The sequence below is a fragment of the Phyllobates terribilis genome, unplaced genomic scaffold (genome assembly GCF_046119375.1).
Source record: "Phyllobates terribilis strain yellow unplaced genomic scaffold, ASM4611937v1 Scaffold_4438__1_contigs__length_60948, whole genome shotgun sequence".
Classification (NCBI taxonomy): Eukaryota; Metazoa; Chordata; class Amphibia; order Anura; family Dendrobatidae; genus Phyllobates; species Phyllobates terribilis.
Window position 1 is genome coordinate 34,954 of NW_027367189.1, and position 5,522 is coordinate 40,475.

At 39.8% G+C, this 5,522-nt stretch overlaps 1 pseudogene; it reads left to right on the top strand.

The window, feature by feature from the left end:
- The first annotated feature begins 401 nt into the window (after positions 1-401).
- LOC141249229 (uncharacterized) lies at positions 402-5,081 on the top strand (annotated as a pseudogene).
- Positions 5,082-5,522: the final 441 nt, after the last annotated feature.

The window sequence follows — 5,522 nt, forward strand, 5'->3', positions numbered from 1 at the left end:
ATCTATCCCGAATTTGTGTATTTTTTGTGTTTATAGCTTGTGCCTTGAAGGTGTTTGATGAAATGCCCCAATGACAATATGAAAAGTATACACCTAATTCATGTACTATTTTTTGTGGTTATAGCTTGTGCATTGAAGGAGTTTATTGAGGCGTTGTCTTGAAGGATCGATATTGAATCAAGGTAATACTTCTACCCTAATTTCTTAGGCCCTTGGCGGGATAGATTTCATAATTTAGGCCCTTGGCGGGATAGTTGAGTTTGTATTTTTTCTTGCTTAGTTGCGTATTACTATCTATTAAATTAGGCCCTTGGCAGGATAGAATTCATAATTTAGGCCCTTGCCGGGATAGTTATTAGAAATGATATTAAATCTTCCTCTTCTTGCAATTATTACTAGAAATGAGTCGTCCTTGGATGTACGGTGACCATACTACGACACAATACTTGAGTGGGGTTGAGGAGTTTATTAGATGTGCTTTATCACACCAACGTAGTACGAAAGCAGAAAAAATCTATTGTCCTTGCCGTGATTGTAAGAATATAAGGCGGTTAGATGATATTGATGAGATTGAGGATCATTTATTTCGTCGTGGTTTCAAAGAAGATTATCATGTTTGGTTTTGGCATGGTGAGAAAATACCTGATCGTCCAAGTTCTAGTGTCAATGAGTTTGATGTTCGGGTAGACACTGATGATAGTGATGATGATATTGCTGAGAATAATGAGATGGATGATGACCAAGAAGATGATGAAATAAATGGGATGATGGATGGGGTGAGAGATCACTTGAACGAACAACCTCAGATGTTCGAACAGGTATCAAAGGCTGCAGAGACTCCCTTGTATTCTGGGTGTACAAAATTTAGCAAGTTAGAGGCTGTGTCAATACTTTACAACTTGAAATGTGCTTCTGGTTGGACTGATGGAAGTTTCAACACCTTATTGGAATGGTTAGGTGAATTTTTACCAGAAGGCAATGAGATGTCTATCTCTACTTATTACGCCAGAAAATTGATGTGTCCCTTAGGCTTAGATGTAGTCAAGATAGATGCTTGCCCAAATGATTGTATGCTTTACAGAAATGAACATGAAAAATCTGATGAGTGTCCAAAGTGCGGTGCATCTCGTTACAAGCGTTAAAGGGGTAAATTCGGCTAAGAGGGGCCCAGCAGCTAAAGTTATGTGGTATCTTCCAATAATACCTAGGTTTCAGCGTTTGTTTTCGATAAAGAAGGAAGCCAAAAATCTGAGATGGCATGCGGAAGGGAGAAAGAAAGATGGACAGCTTAGACATCCTGCTGATTCTCCTCAATGGAGAAATATTGATAAGAAATATTCTGAATTTGGTGATGAGGTTAGGAATCTGAGACTTGCTTTATGTACAGATGGTGTGAGTCCGTATGGTACGCTAAGCAGCCAACATAGCACATGGCCGGTTCTTCTAGCGATTTATAATCTTCCTCCATGGTTGTGTATGAAGCGCAAGTATATCATGTCATCACTCCTCATCTCCGGGCCTAAGCAACCTGGGAATGACATAGATGTGTATCTTGCTCCACTTGTTGATGATTTGAAATTATTGTGGAATGAAGGTGTCCCAATGTTCGATGCAAACACCAACTCAAACTTTACCTTGCGAGCTATGGTTTTTTGTACCATAAATGATTTTCCGGCATATGGAAACTTGTCTGGGTACAAAACCAAAGGAGAACAAGCATGCCCTGTATGTGAAGAGGATATGAAACCCGCCTACTTGAGAAATTACAAGAAAAATGTGTATCTAGATTACCGGAAGTTCCTTAGTCGATATCACCCTTACCGTCAAAAGAAGAAGGAGTTCAATGGGTACACCGAGGAAGGAGTAGCTCGTACACCTTTGACAGGATCACAGGTTTATGAAGGGATTAAAAATGTTGACACTAAATATGGCAAGTGCTTCAAGTCCAAATCTAAAAAGGGTGTTTTATGGAAGAAAGTGTCTATACTATGGGATCTACCTTATTGGAAAGATTTTGTCGGTTAGGCATTGTCTCGATGTGATGCACATTGAAAAGAATGTTTGTGATGCCATAATTGGGACTTTGCTAAATATACCCGGAAAGACGAAGACAATCAGAACGTTCGTTTTGATATGAAGGAGAGGAATATTCGACCAGATTTGTGGCCGGTAGTAAAACCGGATGGTAAAAGGACTTTTCTGCCTCCGGCTTGTTACACAATGTCAAGAAAGGAGAAAAAGGTGTTTTGTGAGTGCTTACATGGCATTAAGGTTCCATCGGGGTATTCGTCAAATGTAAAACGTCTAGTTTCTCTTTCGGACCTTCGGTTGATTGGTATGAAGTCTCATGATTGTCATGTATTGCTTAATGTTTTCTTACCGGTAGCACTTCGTGGGATATTGCCGAAACACGTGAGACATGTTATAAAAAAGTTGTGCGTCTTTTTCAGTTTGATATGTGCTAAGGTTATTGATCCGGAAAAATTGGATGCTCTCCACGTTGATATTGTTGAAACTTTGTGTCGATTTGAAATGTACTTTCCGCCGTCTTTCTTTGATATAATGGTGCACTTGATTGTTCATTTGGTTCGAGAAATCAAGTTATGTGGTCCGGTATATTTGAGATGGATGTATCCTTTTGAGAGATTTTTTGGCAGTTTAAAGGACAAAGTAAAGAATCAGGCGAATCCAGAGGGTAGTATCATTCGTGGAGTCCTTCATGAAGAGATATCTCAATACGCAGCTGAGTTTTTGTCAAGGCTTCATCCAATAGGTCTTCAAAAATCTCGTCATACAGGGAGGCTTGAAGGAGAGGGAGTAATTGGTAAAAAAGTAATATCTCCTCCATCTGAAAGGAAGAGTAAGGCACATCTTTGTGTGTTGCAGCATCTTACAGAGGTGAATCCTTACATAGAAAAGCATTACACTGAATTGCAGCACAAGAATCCGAAATTGAATGAAAGAGCTTTGATGCGGGAACATAATCAGACATTTGTTGATAGGTTTAAGAAGGAAGTAGCTGAGGAACTTAGGAAAGAACATGACGTTTCTGATACGGCCAAGTGGTTATCTCGGGGTCCTCGACTATGTTTTCGGTCTTACGAAGGATATGATATCAATGGGTTCACATTCTACACTAGAAGGCAAGATGAAAAGAGTGTGGTGCAGAATAGTGGAGTGAAGGTTATTGCATCATCTAGGGTCTATGCGAGCGCTAAGGACAAAAGACCGGTTGATGCGACACAATCATATTATGGTGTAATCGAAGAAATTTGGGAGCTTGATTATAACAATTTTACAATCCCTATTTTCCGGTGCAAGTGGGTCAACAACCCTAACGGGGTGAAGCAAGATGAAATTTATCCGGGTTTGACATTGGTAAACTTTGACCGATTAAGTGATAGTGACGAGCCATTCATTCTAGCATCACAAGCTAAGCAGATTTTTTATGTGGTAGACAATGTTGATCCTAGATGGCGTGCAGTTGCCCAAGGTAAAAGACATATTCTTGGTATTGATGATGTTGTGGATGAAGATGAGTATGACGAGTATGACGATACACCCTTGTTATCAACTGTTGTTCAACCATTACCTGAGGAGGAAGATATAAATAATACTAATCATATCCGTACAGATCATAGGGAGGGAATATGGGTTACAAATCACGAATGAATAAGATGAGGTGGAATCATATACTAACCATTAGCCTGTTTTTTTATATCTACTCATGAAATCATGATCTAAATCTAATTATATTTTTTTTACTTTGTTGCAGGAATTCTTGCGTGGGATGGCTGATGAAAGAGAAAATGCTATTTGTCCTATTCAAGGTGATCCCGAATCACAAGGTGTTAGCGCAATTACACAGATTCATAAAGGGCGTGGTCCGTCAAAAGGTGTTCAAGTAAAACAGCCTATGCACCTTGAGTATAATGCGTTTAATGTCCCAGATGGTCAATGGTCAAAACAATACGGAAATCAAGTTGGGAGTTGTGCTCAAAGAATAAATATTAATGAGAAAGAATACCGAAAGATAGATGAGCAGACGAGGCGAGGGTTTTGGGAGGAGACCAAGGTATAATGTCTTTTTAAATTACACCTTCAATATATACTGTATTAACTATCATTAACTTATTGTACAAATTCACAGCTTATGTTCCACATCATTGATGATGTGGCTAAATCAAGGGAAAAATATTTCCATTCATGTGTGGCAAAACGCTTTAGAGATTTTAAGAGCAAGTTGGTAGCTCGATGGATAACTAAGACGTTCAAGCCGTCGAAGTATCCTACAAACAAGATGCCTTGGGATGTCTACCACCATATTTCAGAGGCTGATTGGTTATCTTTTGTTCAAGAATATCACAAGCCAGAGTCATTGGTAATAATGTTATTTCCTTTTAGTACTACTTCGTTATAGGCCAGAGTCATTTATAATAATGTTTCTAACTCATTGGTGATAATGCTCTTGACTTTTGACAGACTCGTAGTGCGAAAGCAAAGGCAAGTGCAGCCCAAAACAAGAATCCTCATCGCACCGGCCAGGCGGGTTATATTAGAAAACGGCATGAGTGGATAAAAGAAGGACAACTCCCAGAGGAAGCAGCTATATCTCTGTCAAGTAGCTCCTCAGTGAACTCATCGGTTCCTAGAGCTAGAAAATACAGATCAAAGGAATGGGTTTTGGCTCATCAAGTTCGAACCGCGGATGGAAAGTGGGAAGTTAGCCCGAATGATAAGGATGCCCTAGAAATTGCAAGAAAAATTGTAAGTAGTGCTTTGCAATGAATATGTACTTAAATTTACTTGTAAATATGAAAAATTGTAAGTAGTGGCTATTATGTCATGAAGTTCATGTTAGAGATAGTCACGGGATTCGATGGCTCTGATGATTACCGACTAGATAAGGTATGTAACTAATTAACTATACATTGATGTTTTTGAGTTTTTTATCAATAATTTATGTGTTTCTTATGAAGCTATATACTAAGAGGACGACATCATATACTGTTGAAGAAATGGATGTAGTTCGTGAGCAATGGGAACAAAATTTTACATTGACATATCTATCATCGGATTGAACTTATTCGTACTTGTAAACTGTTGTTGAGAATTTAACTGTACTCTGGTCAAACCTGTTGTATAAAAGTACATTCTTCTATAAATTTGTGTGTGGTTATTTCAGCCGATTCTAAGAGCAGGTAGGGGCCAGCTTACTGTTTTGTTGCGGCTCTTTTTTCCTATTTATAGAGGCGGGCATCCTTACGCCCGACTCTAAAACATACGCAACAAGTGCCTCCGAAGGCACTTGTTGCGGCGGGCTTAAAGCGGACCGCCTCAACAAGTGCCTTTGAAAGCACTTGTTGAGGCACCTTTAGAGGCGGGCCTAACGAGGCCCGCCTCTAAAGGCACTTGTTGAGGCGGGCTTAAGGTCGCCCGCCTCAACAAGTGTGGCCTTTTTAGCGGCGAACAAATGGCCGGCCCGCCTCAACAAGCACCTGTTGAGGCGCACACTGGGCCAG